The sequence below is a fragment of the Chroicocephalus ridibundus genome, chromosome 7 (assembly GCF_963924245.1).
Source record: "Chroicocephalus ridibundus chromosome 7, bChrRid1.1, whole genome shotgun sequence".
NCBI lineage: Eukaryota > Metazoa > Chordata > Aves > Charadriiformes > Laridae > Chroicocephalus > Chroicocephalus ridibundus.
The window spans coordinates 16,546,063-16,569,533 of NC_086290.1; the positions used below are offsets into that span (position 1 = coordinate 16,546,063).

General features: G+C 38.7%; 1 protein-coding gene across 4 annotated transcripts in view; it reads right to left on the reverse strand.

Annotated features, from left to right (window-relative positions):
* Nucleotides 1–23,471, reverse strand: part of MAP3K2 (mitogen-activated protein kinase kinase kinase 2) — a 55,161-nt gene extending 31,690 nt beyond the window's left edge. For 2 of the 4 annotated variants that reach the window (XM_063340691.1, XM_063340688.1), the window contains exon 1: nt 17,805–18,115. The gene's annotated coding sequence lies outside the window, so the exon portion shown is untranslated. Of the gene's footprint in view, nt 1–17,388; nt 17,516–17,804; nt 18,116–22,951 lie in introns of those variants that run through there. The other 2 variants (XM_063340689.1, XM_063340690.1) reach the window with 2 other exon arrangements.

Sequence of the window (23,471 nt, forward strand, 5' to 3'; positions counted from 1 at the left end):
CAAAGACATTTGGACTTGAGAGACATATAAAGGTCTCTGCTGTATACTGCCTTTTACCTACACATCAGATGACTCATCTACTATTGTCTATTTCAAGGTCCACAATAACCAAGAAAAGATCGGGCTTTTAAAGGAGATCCAAAGGTCCCACTCTACAATCAGACATCAGTTCAGTTGAGAGCGCACAACAGAAGTAAAATAAAGCTGAAAATATGATTCAAGTGTATTCAGAGCTACATACTCCCAAGTCTGTGGACAGCCTCAAAACAGAACCTGAAATACCTTCCAAGTGTTGTGGGAAAGAAACTCCCGTCTAATGCTTTGTAAAGTATTAAAGCCTGCAAAAGTGTGAGAAGCGTATCTGGCCTGGGCTTCCCAGTCTCAAGAGACAACCCCAACTTTTACTACTAACATGGTCTCCAGCCTCTTGATTCCACCACAGTGAGAGACAGAAAAATCTGTTTAAAAAAAAAAAAAAAAAAGCTCTGTTGCTCCATAAAACAAAAGGAAAACCGTGAAGATACAAAATAAAGGGATTTGTACTAATCTTCAGAGAGGAAAAAAGGGGCTGAATTTGTGCAGAATGCCAGTAGCCAAGATCATTCAAAATAAGGACAGAATCTTTAGGTCTTGCTGTCACACAATGCCAGGAGGTCTGGTTTACTTAGTGAACTGGGATTACCTTCATAGCCTTAAATACCACAACTACCTTTTTTCCCCACGTCTGATCCTTTGCATCCCTAAGAGTCAAAAAACCAAAACAGAACACATATTCAATTATTTCCTACGCTATGTTTTTTGTGTCAGCTGTAGTCTTGGGGGATCTTCCAAAGCACTTCACTGAAGTGCTTATAGAACATTTCTTTAATTCTGTATTTGATCCAACTGTCTTAAAATGAGAGCTGGTGTCATTTTCATAAAGTGCTTGATTTAATTAGCTCTCTTAATACATTAAACATAAAAATGTATTTCATGACTTTGGAGGAAGTACTTTGTAATACTTCCTTGTAAGCATTTCAAAGAAATAGAAAAGTTCTGTGAGACACTTTAAATCTTCTGCCACACTTTAAGAAAACAACAAGAAGTTGTGTCTCCAAACAAATACCCAAGATGTTCTTCCTCCACCTAGCTGAAATAACCGAACTTGGGAGCTTGAGACATTTGAGCTACAGGGCTCATACAGGGCAGGGAAGCTGAAGAAGAAGAAACATCTTAGGAAACATCTTCTGCAAGTTCCTTCATCTATCAGAATTCATTCTTTAGTATTAATCTGTGGCATCTCTCATTAGAAGAACATAAACTAGTAAGCGAGCATCCGTTTCTTTCCCCTTACACTTCCTTCTTATTTCTTAGAAGGAAAAAAAAACCAAACTTAGAAAAATTAAACTTCTCTGAATAATTTAGGGACTTTTCACTTTATCACCCATGATAACCAAAATTCTTTCTGTTCACATATAATTAATCACCAACTAAACATCTTAAAAATCTTTTCATTAGCATTTACTGTCACTTCAAAAATAAGCTAACAACATTTAAATTTCAATTAAACAGGTGACCCAGATCAAACTTTATGAAGACTTCACCTATGTGAATTGAGAAAACACTTCTGTTTTCAACTGCTCATTTTTGCAATGGACTATAACAGGGTGGTGGTGGGGAGAGAGGAAAAACAAGCTGACAAAAATCAACTTTTTTAAACAAAAAAAAAAATACGTTCAGTAGAAGTGGAAAAAAGCATACCCTCATCCATGGTTAAAAAGTAGTGTTAGGAAAACGTGCACACACACACAGAGTAGGTGACGATTCAGGACAAAAAGGAAGTGAAACAGAGAAAGCTGGAACTCAGAGAGATTCAGAAGAAGTAAATGCAGCAAAAAACACAACAGCAGATGCAAAGGTAGAATAAGATTATGTCAAGGTCTTGCAGAGAAACACAAGCAGCTTGAATTTGAATGCAATTAAAGGATGACAGAGAGTGAATTTCAAAAAGGTGATGATGTGATAAGAGTAGCAAACAAAGAGTATCCTAGCAACAGCATTTTGGATATAAGGGCGGAGAGATGCTGATTCATATTCATGAATCACTTCCCATCAACCACCTTCCACAGAGCCTGGAAGTCTTGCAGAATCTGACACAGCCACTGAAGGAAGAAGATATCCAGGTGATTCTTGGAAATTGTTTTTAGGTTTCTCACGGCAAACGAAACAAAAGCCTGAGGGCAAATCAGTCATGTTCATGATAATCCAGCTCTTCAAATACTCTGTGCTAGATTGTCCACATGCATACACTTCTATAATAAATGCAACAGGGTTAAGCTGCCTCTTGGTTACTGAGAGATAAAAGTACACAAACACCAGCACACGCATTACACCGTCTCTCATGACTGACTTGGTCACATTCAAAAACTTGTAGGCTAGGGGAAAAAAAAAAAAAAAGCTTTACCCTCACACAGTAGAGGAAGAAAGCAAGCAGATGCTATATGACGTGATTATTTATCAAGTGAGCAAGAAAGGGTGGTTTGGTTCTGTGGAATATGGAGATATGGAGTGTGCAGAAATGAAATGGTTTCTAGAGCATGCAACTCCATAACAGAAGTACAATTTTTAAATAGTAAGATTAGCTACGGCTACAATGAGAGCCATAAACTAATCATATGAGAACAGTAAAGATAGTATATAAGCACTTAACAACAAAAGCAAGCTTTCATGCTGCTTTGTATGTCAAAAATCAACAAAAAAATCCAGTGAAGCAAGCAATCTGTCATAGCCTGATTTTGTAAGGAATTGAGACTTATACAGTAACACTTCACCTACACAGAAAGGTGCCTTACACCTTTGGAGTTCAAACCTGTTCCAATAGTGGAGCAGGAATCTCAAAGATATCAATTCCCTACAATTTTCGCTAAAATAAATCAGTCCAAGGATACACAGTTCCCCATTCTTGCACCAAAGCAAAATGACACAATGTGAACTCAAAAGGAAGATGCACTATAATTTTTCCAATCACAGGTAAAGATTAAATTGGAGATTATACTATATTGGGTATAAGCAAGTTAAACCAAAGTGACAAGCAATCAAAATTTGCTTAGCATTGCTATTCAGAGACATACTTTCTTATAAAAAAATAGATGATACAAAGAGCCAGGTAAACACGAAGAGTGAGTATTCACAGGTAAGTTTTGAGACTGTAGTACGAATAACCAGAACATAAGGTAAGACTATAAAAATTTATTTCATAACAAGAAGAATGAGCCAGACAAAACAGTTTTACCCCCAAAACCCACTATTTTAAACAATCAAATGCTTGGTCTCACACAACTAACCTCTTATAAATCACAGTAAGCAAGGCTGACAAAACCTCAAGTGATCACCTACTCAAATACAACTACTTAACCGTTAACCAAAATAACGTGCAGCACTGCTCATCATGGGTTTTTTTTTCAAAATCAAATAAAAATAGTGTCTGTGAACAAGACAGCAAACAGTAATACCTAAATCTGAACTTATATAGAAGAATTTTTCATAGCTCAAGGCAACTGTTGGGATAAACGACAGGAACTTACATAGTGTGGCAAGCATAGAAGAAAATTCAGTATTGTTACAAGATATTAGCGGATACCTAAAAGAAGGTAACTCCATAGAAACGAGCGTAAAAGAGAGGATTTTATATGGACACACACACAAATGAACACTGGACAAAACCCCCACCTTTTTCAAAGAATGTGAAAGCAGCAGCAGTAACACAAAATCATGAATGTTAGAAAAAAGAGAAGAAAAGAGCAGTATCAAGAAGAATATTTAAGCAGGTAACAGAAAGGTCTGTCAATAATCAGAGCCTAACAATAACACATCAGATGTGAGTTCAGTTTCAGAAAAATTCAGATAATAATACATAAGAAAAAAAAATTAAATCAATACAAATCAGAAGCCAATGATAAATTAAGGTAACATTTAGAAAAGAAACCAAAACAAAATAGGACTCAGTGGATCAAATTTGGAACATCAGAAATTAAGTTTAACTGGTGAATAAAATAATGGAAATATTCTTCCTGTCATAGTACTATGGAATCTTTCAAAATTAACAGATATTAGAGGGGAATGAATGGATATAAGTTTCTTAGAAAAAAAGCTGTTAAAACATTTCATTCCAAGCCTTCTTTGCACACCTCAAGGAATTTTAAGGTCTGAAAGCTGGCAAGGAGGGATTTTTCCTATCAACAGCATGCCAGTAAAGGGCACAAGCCACAGAGCAGTAATACTCTCCCTCCTTGAAGAACTAGTTCTTCCTCTGTCATGTGCCCCCTTCTGTTGTGAAGCACCTTCTTCCCCCCTTAATTTATCCCAATAGTGAGATTAATTGCATGGGACAGGACACACTGAGAGGGTCCCCCTAGTTCTGCTGTGCAAGGAAAGACTGGAAAAACAGCAGAACCCATCAAGCTCTGCCAGCTGGTGCCCCAGAGCAAGGAAAAGAGACACAATCTAGAGCAGCATCTCTCACAACCAGGGCAGTAATTCAGGACTGACTACCAGCCCTGGGTTCAGACAGCATGACCCAGAAACTGTATTCCCCTCTATTTTTCTCCTTACTGCTTGTTTTTCTATAGGCACCATCATTCAACAATTCTATCCTGAACAGCTGAACTAAACCCTTCTGCAACTAGAACGGCAGTTTGACAGAGTAAAGAACATATCAAATACGTCTTTGCAGAAAGAGCACTTCTGGTTTATTTCCTGCAAAAGTACTTGGGTTTATTTTTCAAAATATTTTAAGTCCTGTTCTGATTGTATGTAGCTTAGTCAGCATACTTCTAAACTTTGCCCTGAATTTCTCACTCTCTTGTAATTAAACCAGTTTATTCAGAACCCCAAGTATTATACAAAGACCGAGCAACCTTAAACACATAGTACCATGAGTCAGCTACCTCCATCAGCACAATGGGCTTCATAAAACAATAGCACCCAACTCATTCAAAGTTAACAGACTTTTTTTTTTTTTAGGGAAAAAAAAACAAACACTCAGATACACAGATACATATTCAGTTACTGAATTTAGATGGTGAAATAGCAAGTGGTGATAAAAAACAGGAAGAAAGAGTCAGCATCCATTTTTTGTTCTGGTTTTGAAAAAAATCAAGAAGATGTATCCAAACCACAGCATAGCGTTACTGGAATAGAAATTTCATCATCCACAATAACAAAGAGATACAATGTACTATTTGTAATATACTTCATATCAAACATTTTAAATTAAAGATCTAGTGTCTTATAAGAGTCTAAGACTCTTCACAAAATTAATACTTCTTACAATATTTGGAAATACCTGGAAAACAAGAAGATTCCAGTGGATTGTAAATATTGTATAAATAACTGAAAAGGATAAAGGAAAAGGTCAAAGAGCCGACAATCATTTACCTCCACACCAATTTAAAGTAAAAAAATGTAATAATTAGCTTGGTTTCTACCATGGAATTAAAAGCAAAAACACAGTAAACGCCTTGATTTCAAGGATTATTATTACTGCCAAGCAAAATATGGCTTCTTGAAATGATTACAGATTAGTTAACAGAACTAACTACAGCAATTACTCTACTTAGGTTTTTCCAACATATTTGGCTAAATAACACATGACATTTTAATTATTTGCTTTAAAGTCTCAATTAACTAATAGGAAACTCGGCTGATACATTAAAATAAAATATTTTGAGATCCATATTCTTATTTAGCAGAAAACATCACTTAACATGATTCCTAGTGCAACCCCCTGCAGTCCAGCAATGATCAGGTAGACACAATGAGATACACAAATAACGGCTTAAGCAAATGACCAGAATCACATTTAAAAATAGCCACAGTCCAACAAAATGTATTTAATACAGTTAAGTATTTTAAATACTTGTACTAATTTATTGTGAGTTTTCCCCCATTTAATATTAATTTTTATTGTGTTTAATAACTGGTTTTTTTAAGAGATGAGCTGTATTTATTGTGCTAAAACTGACAGGACTGCTTTTTGAACTTTTATCCTCCTTACAACCAGGATGGCACCACCCATAATTAGAAGTTGTATTTTATGTAAATCTAAATATTGTGGTTTATTATGTTTATTGAATAATGGTTTTGCATTTAATGCATTTTGACATGAGGACAATCACTTAGGAAACTGGAAAAAAGTTGCAGCTGCAAGTCTGGAGAGTCTTAGCAAGAGACAATTCAGAAGAATTATTAAATCACAATGTATAATTACTTATCATAAGTGCAATACAAAACTAAACAAGGACAATGCAATCCTTGTGTGTATAAAAATGCAGTGTATGCAGAAGCCATCTTGCTTGTGTACACAACCTACAGATACACTGTTCTGTGTAGACTATCAGAAAGAGTGCAGACAGCAAGTGTGGGATGGCTGAAGCATCAGTACCTTTATTGCTGTTACAGATGTATCAGGTATCTCTACAACGTGCAGACTTGAAATTTCTTAAACTGAAGACTTTTAAAATCTTCCCGGCAAGTAAAAAAAAAAGTAAATTTATGTCTAATTTAGCAAACAAGACCATGCAGACTTGCCTCACCTGTACAGCTACAGATATGATTTGGTATTTGTTTATTTTCTGGAAAGAATGGTTACTTGCTGTACTCCTTCCAGAGTTCAATTTAAAAAAAACGAACAAACAAACAAACAAAAACCAGACTTGCATAAAATACAACTTCTAATTATGGATGATGCCCTCCCAGTTACAGGGAGGATAAAACCTCAAAAAGCAGTGCTGTCAGTTCTACTATGCAGCTCAAAATACTAAATGCAGCTCAAAGTACTTTGAGAAACAGACTTCAGAATGGACTGAAGGATCCAAGACGCTCAGAGACAAAAGCAAAACTTCGTCCTAGTCAGATTAAACCTTTCGTTTCTGCTGTTCTATAAACTGTAATTTGACACATTCATATAACATTTAACAGCTTGATAAACAATGATCTTGACTTGAAAAAGTGCTGGAAGGTTTGAGAATGCTAGGACAGAGTTTTTAATGGTTTTTCTCATAAAAATGCAAAGTAGCTGATAATTTAGTTCAAGATGAATTTATAGCAAAATTACGCTTTTGAGATAAATATCTTAACACTTACAGCAATATTCACAAAGAGTAACTGTAGTCTAGGAAAGCTAATCTCCCTACACTTCCTTTACAGTTGATAGGCAGAGATAAGCATATTTAGAGAGTTCCACAGCACTTAAATGCAAGTTTCCTGCTTTGAATGAACCTCTTCTTTCCAAATGCCATCAAGAGCCTCTACTGACTAACCCTTCATAAACCCACTCCACTTCAAGTACGCAAAAGAGATAAGACTGTAATTGGCCTCAAACAGAAAAGCACCTACTTTCCTCAACAAGATCTCTTTCTTCACCTAATTCAAGTTTTAGGGAACTTCTCCATTTCCTGTATCTGTTATTGCCTCAGCAGCAGCCAAAGCTCTCCGTCTGACAGCTCATTTCTCGACTTAAGTGAAAAATGACTTTGCTGATACACCAAGCAACTCTGCCTTGAAAGTCATGAGACCTGCTTATGATTTCAAGGAAAAAAAACCAACTATTATGAAACAAACATATGCGTATTAAATTGAGGAAGGGTCACAACAGCTGAAACTTGAGGACAGATGCCACAGTGACACCTTGCAAAATATTTCAGTGTTGACAATTTTGCAACAGAACATACTGACTAGAAATTGACTGCTCATACTCCTCTCCTCTTATCTGAGATCAGATTTTCTCACAAAAGTACGTTAAAAAGTAATAGACACAGTTCACTGGGCTACAAATAACTGCATCGCTGCCTCCAAATCACTATGGTGTCTTGGAAATCTATCACCACCACCACGGTGGAAAGTCTCAGAGCATCGCAACATTAAGAAGAACAAATCCCTTACCATTAACTAAGCTGTATGTTACACAAACGGGTTAATGTTATTCACATCGTAAAAATGTTTAAGGCTTACTCAGTACATTCAGATAACATTACAATGCCCACAAATACACAGAGCAAAATACTCCTGGGGTGTTTGTAACTTTTTCCTGATTTACCAATTTACGAAATCCGAGTAGCCCCATAAAAGGCTTCTCAGAGAAAACAGGTACATGAAATGTTAATCATTACAATCCCATGAAACATGCACTACCGTGAGCATTATAATCTGATTTAGGTGCTTCTGTTTCTCTTTCTAAAAATCTCAGTGGTGCTCTCAGCTCAGCACCTGCTGCTGTCATTTGGAGGCCTCTGATGAAGCTGTCACCAGTGGCACCAATGTTAGTTTTACTCCAAACTTATGACTGGCAAGTAAACATACTTGTGAAGAAGGGGTAAAGGCATCACAATGAAAACCATTCCCAATTACAAATGTAACTGCATGTCTCCTATCCAAGATCCTACAGGAGGAAAACTTTTGGTTGTTATTTTGTATCACAGACAGTTCACAGCATACACCTTAAAAGAATACAGTATATCTCTCTTCCTTGTGACAGAATTCAAGATCACCAGTTAATCCAAAGAACTAATTATACAGGGTAAGCAAACTTACTCCTACCAGCACCACTGGCATTGGCAATTCCTGCAATCTTCACAACTGTAAGAATGGAAGACCATGCTACAACCAGTGATAAACAAATTAAATTTAAGAGTAACCATTCTCTAGAAAAGTAAACCTATCACAAACCACTATAATGTCTGAACATTGTTCCTTAAGCAAAAACATGAGAGAAAAAGCAGGCTTCCAGCAGAAACTGAGTATTGTAAAGAAATGGAGCATTTCAATTAATGTATGAGAGCAATTATATAGAAATCGTCAGTCAGATTTTGCTTGTGAGAGAATACAGAAGAAAGCACATCCTTAAACTCCAGTAACTCTTTCTGTCCTTTTCAGTTCATCTTACAGTTCTGTGACCAAGATCGGTTGAAAGACAATTATTTCAGGAAATAACCCCATCTTCCATTTCTACATCTAGTTTTAATATCTATCTTCAGGTGCTAAAACTGAGAAACTTTGTTTTTCTTCATTATAACCATCACATTTGGCAGCAGCTTCCATTCCAAGCAAAACTCACTGATTTCGCAGTTGCAGCTGTTTTAGCCATGACTACCAATCACACAACTATAATTTGAAATCAAGAACCAAAAAAACTGAACACAATAATACATATGAACCTTTCTGATTAACATGATCTGCCTGGTATCTTGCTGTGACACCAGCAAGGACAGAATCTAATTCTCTAAGGCCATTTTCACATCTTCACTGTGAAGACATCTCGGTCTCATTTGCTACACCTCTTCCAAATCTTGCAACAAATCAAGGAAGAATCCTCAGTGAACAGTCTTTGTTATATACTATCTTACTAATTTCTCAAAGCAGAGTTCTTCCTGTACACTACATAAGGCAGCGATACAATGAGGAAACACGGAGTATGATAATAAAACTACGATTTTTCTCATCATCTTCTGCTACCTTGCCACCAAGTTTTCCCACTACATTAACACACCATCACCTGGAGCTTCTGCCTAAAATGCCTTTCCTGGCTCACAGTCCAGTATTCCTAGTTCAGCACCCCATGTGCTCTCTCCCCATCATAACTCAAATTAAGTCTGTAGATTCAGTCAGACATTTCTTCCACTATTCCTACCACCAATAATACGAAAATAAAATGCAAATGAATTTCATAATACACTAGCATGGAATATTTAAGTAAGATAAAAACTTTCATAAACCATACAGATTTCCAAAACAGCACCGAAAAAACACTCCTGAATCAATCTCCAGGATTAAAACATTCAACAACAACAACAAAGAGCAATAAATTTGGCCAGGGAGCCACAGGTATGGATAGACTCAGACCTCTCACACTTGGAACTGTACAAACAGAGGGACCAATAACACCACTGAGAGAACGGACAAGTGTGTACTTAATATAAATTAATGGAAACCGAGAACACCTTGCGTGCATGCATAGGTAACACATACTATGCAAAATCCAAAGGTTTTTTTTTAACACATGTATAATATGATTGTGTATCACTCTTGTAGACAGCAGGTCTCACTGAGCAGGTCTAAATAGACAAACTTGTAAGTTTTTATCCATATTCAGTAGGCAATGTTTTTAAACTGGATGACCCACACAGGCCAACACATTAAGATATTGCTAAGCTGCCAAGTACAAAAGCTCTTTTTCACCTTGTGCTTTGGTAACAGTATTTAGCTTCCTGCGAAATAAAAAAAAAATAATAATTCAACTCAATCCCTATCATAACATTTAAACCAAAATGTAATAATGAAAACCTAGCTTTGCCAAAACACTCAAGAATCAAACGCAAAGTATCCTCATAAAGTTTCCTTTTTGCATTTCCCATAGCACACCCCTTAGCAGCAGGCACCAAATCATTACAATGACACCTACGATGCTACATAATTATTTTTTTCCCCTCAACTGATCTAAATGTAAGAACGCTAATAAATACCATTAATAGTATAAATTAACTACAGACTCGAAAGCTGGGAGTACATACCAGTGGAAAGATTACTAGGTACATGCCCACATATCATCATCATCATCCATAAAACTACAGTTCCACTGCTAAGGTTGCATTTCTGTGAAGAAATCAGTCATGATTGTCTACAGATACTGCTGCTTTACAGCTGAACCTCGATGACAAGCAGGAGTTCTAGAGCAAAGAGACGATCCAGCTGAAAAGACTTATTTTATGCTTTAATTAACCACCAGCCCATCCAACTGATCTCACACTTATACGGCACCAATACCAAAACAAAGAAAGGATCAAGAACTCACAGTGGAACCACTCCTCTTGGACACAGCACAGATTTGGATCTTTTTAAAAGACCTTTTAAAAGATGGCACATGCAATGCAGGGATTCCAGGGAACTACAAACAGTTACATGTGACCTACAACAAATAAACTAGAAATAACAGACATATGGATAATTATGGTAAAGCAGGGAAGAGTCAATATGGCTGTTCCAAAAAAAAGATCCTCACTTTCACATTTCTTGGTGCACTCTGAACATGCGTACAAAAAGCTGAACTCAGTCACTACCACAGTCTACTGGGATTTCCAGTGCTGGAAAAGTCTCAGCAAAGGCTTTTTTGCAACTATAGCGTAAGAAAATAGAAAGACCCTTGCATGAATAAATTAGTCAAAATACAGAAAACATAGGAGAGGCAGAGTTGGTGTTCTCACAAGGAAGGAGGCTCTACAAGAGTCTGTGTTGTTCAACATATTCTAAATTATCCAAGAAACAGACACAAGGTGAAAAGTTTTCTCACACTACTGTGCCTATCAATATTACGTTATTCGGGAGAGCAAGGAAAGGGCTGGCTACAGCAGAGGAGGTGGTCATTCTCAGACTAGGGGACTGACTGAGCAATAATGCAGATGATAGCCAGCACAGATGAATGAAAGTGATGCAAGTTGGGGGGCAGAGGGGAGGAGGGAGAGTTCTAAGCTTGCACATGACAAACCAATGGGCTTTGCACTGTATACTGCCAGTGCTCAGAAATTAAAGCAAACATTAGCAATTATTATGAAAAATATCAGTCCAAAACAGATCACACTGCCCATCTTGAATATCATTAGCAGCCCTGGGGCTTCAGCTTTAGAAGAGGATGTAGCAGAATATAGTACTTTCAGACAACAGCAGAAGGTACAATCAAAGGCACAGAATGAGTTCTACAGGGGAAAACAGATAGGCAAGTTAGCACTTTCTGGTTTCAGAAATATTCGAGTGGAGGGAGAAAGCGATAAAGGGCTACAAAATGACATGAGGAACAGAGAGATGGATTGTTATATTGTTATTTGTCTGATTTCATTATGGATCAAGATTTTACCTAAAACTTGTCAGCCACTTCACCAATGACATTTAAATTTTCATTTGAGAGTCTCATTTGGTATTCATGACAGTGCCAATATCACAGACACAGAACCTTAATAGACACTCTCTAAAGCAACTTGCTGCAGCAACTTAAAAAGTCATTCATTACACTATCCACCTCATCCCTGCCTGAAGTTACTGCACTTACTGGTACCATCAGCACAAGAAACGCTTTTCTAACTACTACTTTATACCCATTCAGTCATCATCAAGCCATTATGGGGAAAAAAAACAACCAATGCTTGGAGGTTTGAGGGTTTGCCATTCCAATTGATTTTTATTAAAAAAAAAATAATAATCTCATGCTGGAGTTACAATAATTGTGGCACTGCTAAAAATAAACATAGTGTGACAAAAAAAAAACAATTAAATGCAGGTTGAGCTTTACCTATCAGTCTTCAGTAGCTAGATTCAAAAAAATATTTAGGGTGACAATTCTCATGTTCTTCAATAGAATGTCTTATTCTCTTTAGATTTTCTTTAGAGGTTTAATTACTGCTTGTGTCAATATTTTAATTCTCTTTTCCTTTTTTTTTTAATTCAAACAACAGCTTGATCCAAATGTTTTCTAGTTTTCAAATCTTTGTTCAAAGATGAGACATAGTTCTCATTGTTATTGTTTTGGTAACATGGCAATCAAACGGTTGGTATTTACAGAACTTCTCTAATTTTTTTTTAAATCATTTTGAGGAGAGGTAAGAGGTGATCAACACTGACTACTGGAATACTTCTTCCTTCAAGAAACTAAAGGCCTTCTTTAACAATCATTATTGGTGTCTGTTCTGTTTTCTTGTGAATACAGCAGTGCTGAAAGAATCACACAATTTGTCCCATGTGCGATCTAGCCTCAAAAATTATAGATAAAATCATTTACATAAAGTCAGATAAAATGGAGTAAAGCCAGGGAACATGTTGAACACATCTGTTTCATAGCTGGTTCTGCAATTCTTCCAATAAAGCATGCTTATAGGATAAAAATGTCTTCTATGTCATTGGACTGTATGACATCTCAAAATGGCAAAAGCCTCACTCAGGTACAGTTACACTTACAGAATTTATCTTAGCAATACATCAAAGACATAGCACACGTATAAAATAGACCGGTAAAGACACATTTTTGCCAATAGGAGCTGCATCTAACCCTTGGAGAACTTGTTCTCAATCAAGTTTCCTGTTGTAGAGCAGGCTTACGTTCAAAAGCCACAGGGATTGTATGTGCTGGGAAATAGATGTGGAAGAGCAGAAACTGCATACTTTCCTGAAGAATAGCTTATTGGACAGCGATCCTGTTGAACGTAGAAACGCTTAATATAAGAAAAATAACCTGAAATAAAAACTGAATTCAACACAGTATAAGGTTCTATTCTTCAGAAAGATAACTCAAATTCATATATATGTAGAGATACCTGATTTAACAAACAATAATACAAGCTCCTGCGTTAACAAATGCAGGAGCCAAGAACCTGATGTTGTTGGGAAAAAGCCCCAAAAACAAAACAAAAACCAACCATACCTGCACACACACACCCTAGAATGACATTTTAATAAGGCTGTCATGTTATCTCTGCTGCAACTTACATAGTAAGTTAATTATTCTGTTGCTGGAAGAATTTGTCTGGGGAACTCCAAAAAAGATACAGACAAATCACAGAGTCCAGTGAGACTCAGCAACAACAGCAGAAATGCTGAGAAAACATGACCAGTAAAGAAAAGGCCTGCTTGCCCGGTTTAGCAAAGAGAAGTCTGAAATAAAAGGAGACAGAGGAACAGTCTTCACCTATGCAAACGGTCGGTGCAAAGAGTACAGAAATCATTATCCTGCATGAGTAATAATAGCTGGACAAGAACTAACTGGCTTAACTAGCACCAAGACAGAGACTTAAGTTAAATATTTAAGAAAAGCCTCCTAACTATAACGATAGTCGTGTACCAGCTATAAATAGACCAATGAAGAGGTGTGGTATTCCCCTCTCTTGAAGTTTTTAAGAACAGATCAGACAAATGTCTGTCAGACATGGTTTCGGTGTGTGTGCTTCTACCTCAGAGTAGGGATTGACCTCATGAAATCCCTTCTCTTCTTACACATCTATAATTTCTTAATTTATCCAAATGAGAACTGTTTATCAGTGTCTTCACATCTGAGCTTCAAAAGTGCAGTCTTTGAAACATCAACACCTGAAACATTTGTGATTTATCACATTGCTGTTGTCAAACTGTTAGTGTACTTAGCACAAAACACCTCAGGAACACAAACGCAGCATCTTTTACTACTGCAGACAATCCACAGAAGTGGACAAATGATTGAACAGAAATACAGAAAGAGCAGCAAGTGAGGGAAAAATAGCGAAGGACTCAAAGAAAAACTGGCTGAAAACACAACTACAGCAAAGAAAAAAAACCTTTGGCCTAAAGAAAGTTATTTTCCTCTCATGCAAAAAACTAAGTTACAGTTTGATGGTATAATTTCAAAAATATGCAACAATTTGAGATATAGAAGCAAACATAAATAGAAGACTTTGCAAACGGACAGGAAAAAGTCACATCTCTACAGGTCTCCCTACATTACAAATTCCCAACTCTCAGTTTTTAAAGCACCCTGCAGATACCCCTGCTTTGGCCTTGCTCAAGTAAATCCAACTTCAAATGACCTCATTAAGCTGGGCTCTAAACTATGCCATATGTGTATTTGTGGGTCAAGTGTCTCTAGAGCAGTGGTTCCCACAGAAGGAAATCAGAGCGATACCCTAACACAGAACTCCATTTTTCCTTCACTCATTGCCACCAAATCTTCTGCAGCTTCTCAAAAAAGAAACTTAAGATGAATACATAAAAAAAAAATCTCAGAAACAATTAATTTGTTTCTGAGCAACAAGCAAACAAGCATGTTTAGTCTAAGAAATCATGTTAACATAGTCATAAGCTGCATATGTCGCTATTACTGTATTACTAAATCAAGATCTCATGCTAAGATCCAGAAGTGAGAATCACGACTAATGCACTGCATTCTGAACATGTTCCCGCTACCCAATTATATGTTTACAATGTAATTTTGCAAGATATCTGCAATTATAGCATGCATGATCTATTTTGACCTATTGCTTAGTACTACAAAATACCAGAATATTAAAATAGCAAATGCAGTATTTATTCTTTAAATTTTTTTTCTCCTCTCCCACAGGAAAATTAGTGTGCTTAATAGAACTCACTGATTTTTTAATTTTTTTTTAATTTAATACTGTGTCAGTTCTACTTCAGAATTTTAAAAGCTTAAATTTAGAAATTAAACTTTCAGGACAGGAAACTTAATTGTTTGATGATTAGATAAACCTAGGTAGAGTCACTAGTCAATATACATATTTACATTAGCTTGTCATACGTATGAAAATAAGTTCTGCAAAAGTAACGAGATGTACTGAATTACATTGATCAGTGACGTTTTCATCATTCATTTATTTTTCTCCAAATAGTAATCTAAACAGAGGATAATGTTAACAGCAAAGATCTAAAAATAAATTATTACAAAATGCGTTCATTGCTCCAAACCAAATGTGTACCTCTCGACAGCTCCGAACACCTTTGGCTGTGTGTTTGGTGGGAGAGGGGAAATCAATCAAGGAAATCACTCTATTATTATTCTCAGTTTGCCTTTTATAAGTAAACATTATTTTCAGTTCAGAGAATGCTCAGTTAGAGAGCCACTGAACAACCTGTCACAAAAATAAGTTGCATGTTATTCATTACTTTTGAGTTAATTTGCTGATGTAAAAAGTCAGCCTGCAGTAAAAGATAATACAGGTGAAAGACAAAGAATGAAACTTAAGATTGCTAATATGCAAAGCTTTTTTCAAGAAGTTCTCCATAAATGCTTATTAATAATGACAAGGTTTTAAAAAGCAATAATTCTGATATCTATCTAAATATTAACACCGTATTTTAGGAAATTGTAAGAAAAAATGCAAAGTAAAAACTGTAAATGTGAATTAAATTTACAGCATGACCAACTTTCTTGCTTTCTCCAGAAAAAAAAATTATCTTTATAATAAAACAGTATCTTCTGCATTTAGCCTCCATCAGCTTTAAATTCCACAAGTCTGAGCATTGCCTAGCTTTCCTAAGAACCACAGTAAAGAAACACTGACAGGTCTATAACCAAATTTGAAAGGTTATTTATTTTTACCATAAATTATCTAGAGTTTTATCAACATAAAGAAAAAAAAAAGCTTCCCTACCATGATATTAAATAATAAGATAATGCTCTTCTTACACTACGTTAATAAAGTCTACCTGTCGCAGATACCTGCCTACCCACATATACTATAAAAGCTCTTGAGATTACCAAATGCCACAGCTATCTTAGATAAAGTTTCCTCTGACAGTTTAGAAATCTCAGCAAGCCAAGACAAGCAATTTAGAAACATCTGTTTTCTTCAGCCTAGTCTTCCATTACTGTCAGGTAAACCACTGACACAGAGTTCATCATGACAAACTGTACACAGATTTTTCTCCAGCAATGAGTCAATTTGACAAGCATTACCTTGCTATTCTGCTTTACCAAAATACAATAAAATCTTGGAAAAAAATAATCAAATTACATACAGCCTCATTATCTGAATCAATATTTGGGTTCAATGCATTTCAGTGGCAATCGTGACAGAACACAAAGTGTAAAGAAAACAGGAATTATAACAAGTTCTCATTTTTAATATATTTTTGAGGAAGGCAGTTATTTAAAAAGCCGCTGTAAGCAAAGGCACACACGAAAGTAAAATTTCCTCATAAAGTATTTCTGTTATTTTTAAATGACATTGAAGGGTTTAGCCATAGGATAGGAAAAAAACCCCAAAAAACAAACCCAACCAACCAAGAAAATTCCTCTAAGGTTTTGCAGTGTAGTGTAAGTACTAACTCATTGCTGCCCATTCCTTTAAAACTATCCATAAGGGAATTCCATAGGAAAGAACACTTTCTAGGGTATTCCAAGATGTTCTGCAAGACAAGCATGTAGACATTCATTCTACCAATACGACGTCTTTGCCATATACATAGCAACACATTTCTGAAGGCCTCTTACACTCTGCAACGTGCTGCATTGTTTAAAGAAAAGAAATGTTATAGCTGAGAAACATTTTCTGCATGGACTAGAAATCCCCCTTATTTCAAGACATGCTTCTATTATCTTTTACCACCCTTTTAGAGGACACTTCGTGACACAATACAGCTCAGAAGTGCTCAGCTTATTTATAATGCTTTGATCTTCTGTAATTCCACAGCCAAAAACTAAAACCAGATTTATGAAGCAAGAAAGCAAGCCAGAAAACAAAAAAAAAAAAAAACCAACCAAAAAAAACCCCAAACCAACCTCACGGGTGCTGCAATGCACTTCATAAGGAATAAGGGGAAAAAACAATCTAACATTCATTTTTTCCCCCAACAAAAATATCTGGCAGAATCTGACCTACATACCCAATTCACAGCACTGCTGCCACTGCAGAGCGTTTTCAAGACAAGGGGCGACAGCATCGGTAGGCAATCGCGGGAAGGTTTACGGTGACACAGAAATATTTGCAGACCTCGGAAAATCCTGACGATTCTGCGGTTGTAACGTGAATAACTAACACTTACACCCCCCCAGCACCTCAAATAACCACCCACACCGCCGCCTCCCTCCACCCGCAGAGGGACGGTGCCCCCGGGGCCCCCAGCCCGGGCACCTCCTGGATGCCGAGGCTGCCCCGAACCTCCCCCGCACCGGCGGGGCCCCCTCCAAGGCGCACCGACGGACCCTCCCCCCGAAACACACACGCATCCGGGACACCGATGGCCGCCCCCCGCCCGGCCTTTCCCAGAGCACCCCCCCACCACCCCGCGCCAGCACCGACCTGTGTCACAGCGGAGGCCGGGCGGCCGCCGGGGAACCCCGCCGCTACCCGGCGGCGGGCGCAGGCCCGGCTGGGCAGGCGGCGCGGAGGGAGCGGCCAGGTTTCCTGAGAGAAGCCCACCCCCCCGGAGGGGGGGGTGGGGGGGAAGGGGCCCGGGGCCTGCCCGCGACGGGGCACGGCAGGGAGGGTGACAGGAGGCGCGGAGGCCGGCGCGGAGGCGGGCCCAGCAGGAGGGGAGCGGGGAAGGCGCCCCCGGAGCGCTGGCGCCGCAGCGGTGCCGGGCCGGGGGTGCGGGAAGAAGGGGGGGGGGGGGGGCTCCCCTCAGGCGTGAGGCGCCGGCGGCCGCCGCCGCTTCTGCTGCCAACCGAAAGCTCCGCCTCCCGCTCCGCCGAAACTCGTGACGTCGGACGCGCCGGCGCCGCCGGCAGCAGCGGGAGGCGGGGGAGGGAGCGCGGGACGTCACCGCGGACCGACGTCACAACGGCCCGGCTCCGCGCAGGCGCCTCAGGGGGAGGCGGGGGAGGGAAGCCCGCACCCAGGGGCTGCGGCGGCGCATGCGCGGGACGCGGCCGCGCGCCCGGGCCCACGGCTCGTAACGTTGAAGAGCGTGATAGTTTTTCTGAAGCCTGGACAAAGCCTCAAATCCTACCAAAAACAAGGAGTGGGGGGAGGGAGGGTATTTTGGCCACCCCAAACAAACCCGTGAAAACGTACTTGAACGGAAGTTTAGGACTTAACGTCGTTACCACGGGTACATATAATTCTGCCGCTGAGCTCTTTCAATTGGACAAGTCTCCAATGGGACAAGAGCCCAAGCTGCGTGCCCAGGAGAGTGAGCTTCCAGCGGGAACCATGTATGAAATGAAAACTTTCCACATCAAGGCCCACAACCCACGTGTTTTGAGATCTTCCACTGAAACAGGCTGCAGAAAAGGATAAAAACAGATACTGTCATCTTTAAAAAAAAAAAAAAGAAAAATTGGATTGAAGAGGAGTGTGCTAAAGAAAGGCCAACTGATGAAGCACATCCAAGAAAGGCACACTGCTCTGAATCACACTGATCAATCAGACCTCCAGAGCCAACACAAAGGAGACGCTGTCGTCCCTCAAAGCTAAGACGCTTTGTTCCACAGTCGGCAAAATTGTCAGCCATGTTCATGAGACACTTGTCATGACCAAGAGTCTTTAACCAGAAAGTTAAAAAGGTGACCTTTTCTGCTAAACAACAGGGAAAGAGCCAAGAAAAATGCTGAATGTTGGGTGATTCTCCTGCCCCATCGAGCCAGACCAATGAACCACAGCTGCTTACACAGCTTCGAGAGCACATCCAGGGTTTCCCTTGCTGTAACGGTCCAGTTCATGGCCATTTCTCAGCTTTGCAAATGGACTTCACTGACGGAGGAAGGGCTAGTGAACAGCAGGTTTTGAAGTCAGAGTTCCTTGGCTACAGGAGCGGCTAGCAAGGGTTGCAGAAAATCATCCCCGTTCCTCTGCCCGGGTGGTCTTTCGTATTTCTGCACAAAGCCCACACGGTGCTGAGCGCTCCCCCTGCCCCACGAGCACCGTCCCAGAAGTGCTTTGCAGAGGTCATGTACATCCTGGCAGCCATCAGCGCTGCTGTGCCATAATCCCTAAAACAGAGCATCTTCACTATCAGGAGCAGGATAAACAGATAAACATTGACTTTGAGATAAAAAATATCTATCAACACCAGGGAGCAGCACTTATGACACTGGCTCCCGCTGAGCTCAGCCCAAATCCAGCGGCACGGTTCTGAAATCATGTGTCACACTACTGAAGCAAAATAAAGCTTATAGGAACAGTGTTAATTGCTGATACAGAAAAGTATAAAAGTAGATGACAGAAGCTGCAATAAAGTGTATTAGCTATTTATGCATTCAGTACAAGCCCTATGCAGGCAACGGAAGCTGGGAGAAGCAGGGGTGGAAATTATAGGGTAAGCACATCTAAGGATAGTCTACTCAAGCAATTGACCGAAATCTGGCAGTATGGCTCTCCCTGGATTCCAGAATCAATACCTCATTGCAATAAAGAGGTTCTCACCTTCTAGACGTATTGTTTGAGGCTAACAAGTGCCTGTATTAGTTAACACTAAAACCATAGCTTCTAAAGACTTTAAATGGGAATAAACCAGCCCTTTTTCGTGGCCATGCCATCATCTTCCTTCCCAAGTTTCTTTGCCTCGCCACTACTCTTTCCTATAGCTGGCACTGCGCTACCATGTTACCACGTTTTGAACTACATCCAGAGAAGGATATAGTTAACTAAGTGATTAATTTTACATATTTTTAATCAAATGAGGGGTTAACTGGCAAAGGAACAAGCTGCTGGAGACAGAGCAGATAAGGGAAAATAAAATGGCTTCCTTTGGCAACAGCAGTAGTGTAAAGTTTGAGATGCCAGGATGTCATAACATGATCAAGAGTCCTTCCTCACCAGGAGGAGCACCAGCATTCTGTTTATAAATTTAAATCCAGCTCACATGCATTGAGCAAACAACAGTATTGTTTCAAGCCTTTGCTAGTCCTACCTGTCTGCTATGCTCCTCTGCCTTTGTGTGACAGAAGGAAACACGTGCCTGCATCTCAGCAGTTCCAGTTCCTGCCAAGACTGTGAGGACCTGTGAGCACCATCACTGTGAGCCTGATGCCAAAAGAGAGCAAGAGCATGTAGCTTGGGGAGGACAGTCCTAAACCACTGCTGGAAGATTCATTACACCTTTCCAGCTAGAGCCCTAGACTTACACCTTTGAAGCAAAACACGGATTCTTCAGAATTCATAAAGCTATGGCTAGCAGTTGCAGCAACCAATCCCTTTATCACCCCAAAGCAGGAAAAAATAAAACTCCTACAGGAATATAAGCAAAGAAGCCAAACAGACTTCATTTTAAGAGAAAACACCTAAGTAAGCTTTTATCTACAAACACTTCAAAATTAAGATCCTTAGGTTAAAATGAAAAAGAATAATACAGAAAAAAAATAAAATCAACAATCCTGTTTGTAATTTTATTTCAAACAGTCACATCTCTCTGGTAAGAGACTTCATCTTCCCCACTATCAACGGTATTTTTTACCAGACTGGAATCTCCCACCATACTTAGTATTTCGCATTTCAGGATGCATTCGCACTGCCCAAGACATTTAAGTTTTGCTCCGTAACAAAATAAAGAGCAGCCAGCTACTGACTTGTCTATAATACTTAGAAAAAAGTACGGGAAAAAAAGTAGTCATTGAGGTATGGAGCAGCTTCTCTAGAAAAAGCACACTCTAAAGAGACTGGGCAACAGTAGAGAGAGGTTTGTCTGCTCCAACCCCATCACTGCAGTTTACGAAGAACCTCATTTACCTTTAGAACTCAGCCATATTCAGCAATCCAGAACACAGGCACTGTTGACTTTACTAATATGATTATTCCCCTAATGCCTACATTACTCATCCACTTAACACAAGTCGGCTATTTGAGGTGGCAAGAGTAAACTAGGAGATGCTGATTAGAAGTATATGAAATTACACTATCTGGCAAATAGCATGCTTTCTTAAAGATTACACAGGATATCCTACACAACTATTCAGAAGACTAAACATAGCCATAAAAGCTTGTAACAAGCAATGGTTGCCTTGTATTTCTTTTTACATCTTTAGGCAGACAATGGACCTTACTGCAGAATGACACTGCACAGACTATATTCCCTTTAGCAAACATGATGACTCTTAATCTTTAAAGAATGAAGATTCTTTACAACAGACTTCATTTTACACTAAGTAAAACCCCTGAATAATCAAACTCCATTTTAATGCTAAATAAATACCCTGAATAACCAATATTCTGCTTAACACAATGAGCGTCTGTAAAACATAAGACAAGCACAGTTGATAAAAATTCCCTTTTATGGAACCACTCTGCTTTCATAAATGTAAAGTTCTGTAGCAGATATAACACCAGGCAGTGGAGCAAAGGAATAGTTGATAAGCACCCATTTACCAGTCAATTGAGTATCTGATAAAGGGGTAGGCAGAATAGGTACAGGTTTAGCCAAAGGTAAATATTAAAACAACTGAAATGAGATTTCTAACAGAATGGTAAATGTAACTGTCATTCTAACATTCTTCTCTGCTTATGACAATTGTACAGTGCAGCAAAAGCTAAAGTTGCAGTGTTTGGTCAATAAATCTCCTTGATTTCTCCTACGGTTCCTTAGCCCTTTTCCCACAGTTGCATTCACCCCGCCTTGTAAAATAAATAAATAAAACAAAATCAAGTCCGGTTCCCTGAACTTCAGATAGTCAAATCTTATACAGGTCAAGGATGTTTTTGTTACCACACCCATTTTTTTTTAACCTCTCCATGCCCTTTGATCAAGGGCTGTTGTTACAATGCGTAGGAAGAGCTTTGCTACTGCTGATATTATCTGCGGCGCTAACAGCAGAAACCTGAAACATTTATGCTGCCAGCTGACACAACACTGCGTTTCTGTAAGGCGCTGCAAAACTTTAAAAATAATTTTAAGCCCCATAAAAAGGGACCAAAGAGGCAAGGATCAAAATAAAACCTCTGTTCTGAGAATTAAACATTTCATGTTCTCCCTGGTGCAAAAAGAAAAAAAAAAGAAAAAAAAAAAGAGGCTGTGATCATTACAAAATCATTACAGCAGAGGAGTTAGTATCCTAATATCCAATATAACGTGATAAGCATTTTAATATCGTGCACAGTAAGCCTCAACCCGTGCATTAATTGCTACTATTACTGAAAAAAAAAAAAGTCAAAAAAAAGCAAAGAACACTGATGTTTCCCCTTCTCTTTTTGGGAATGTATTTTCTGTATTCTTACACCGTACTTACTCCTAGAGTATTTTGAATATATTTTTCTATTGCACTAAGCTGCAGCACATTATGGCTCCACAAATGCCTGCTGTTTCCACTTTTTGCCAGGGAAGGAATAAGCCTCTTCTAAAGAACTAGCTTAGATCTTCTTAATACATCCATTGCTTTGCTGGAAGTTGAAGAAGGCAAGGTCAAATAAAAGTTCCTCCTATTCAGTGCAAGTGGAAAGGTTTGTTATAGTTCTTTCTTGCGGGGAAGTTTATTAATTCCAGACTGAACATGTCTCCCACACAGGAGAACACTCACCTTTCTAATGTTCCATTTCACTGAGTGATGCATTTCACCATCATTATGTATAAGCTTCTCCTCTTTATGAATATTCAGACTCCAGCAAAGTTAAAGAGGAAATTTGCAACAGTATAAAATAATTGTTTCCAAGTTTATGCTCAAATCCTATAGAGAACAGTTGTGGGATATAATAAAAGCAATTTAGATTGAATCAAATCACTTGCATTTCACATCAAATCTACAGTACACACGTATCATATAAGCTCACAGTCCAACATGAAGAGAAATTCCACAAGTTTCAAGCCTGTTCCTGTTAAACCTTTTTTTACAGAAATATGTTAAGAATGGAGAAACAATCTCTTAGCAAACTAAATTTCACTTAAATGCAATGGGCGAAGCTTCTAGAGTTAGTTATCTAACAGGTGCATTTTCTTCCAGGAGTTCTCTTGCTCTGTACCCTAAACTAATATTTACAATAATCAAAACACACTTTGCACAACAGTTTCGAAAAAATCTGATTTTATCTCTGTACAGCTTT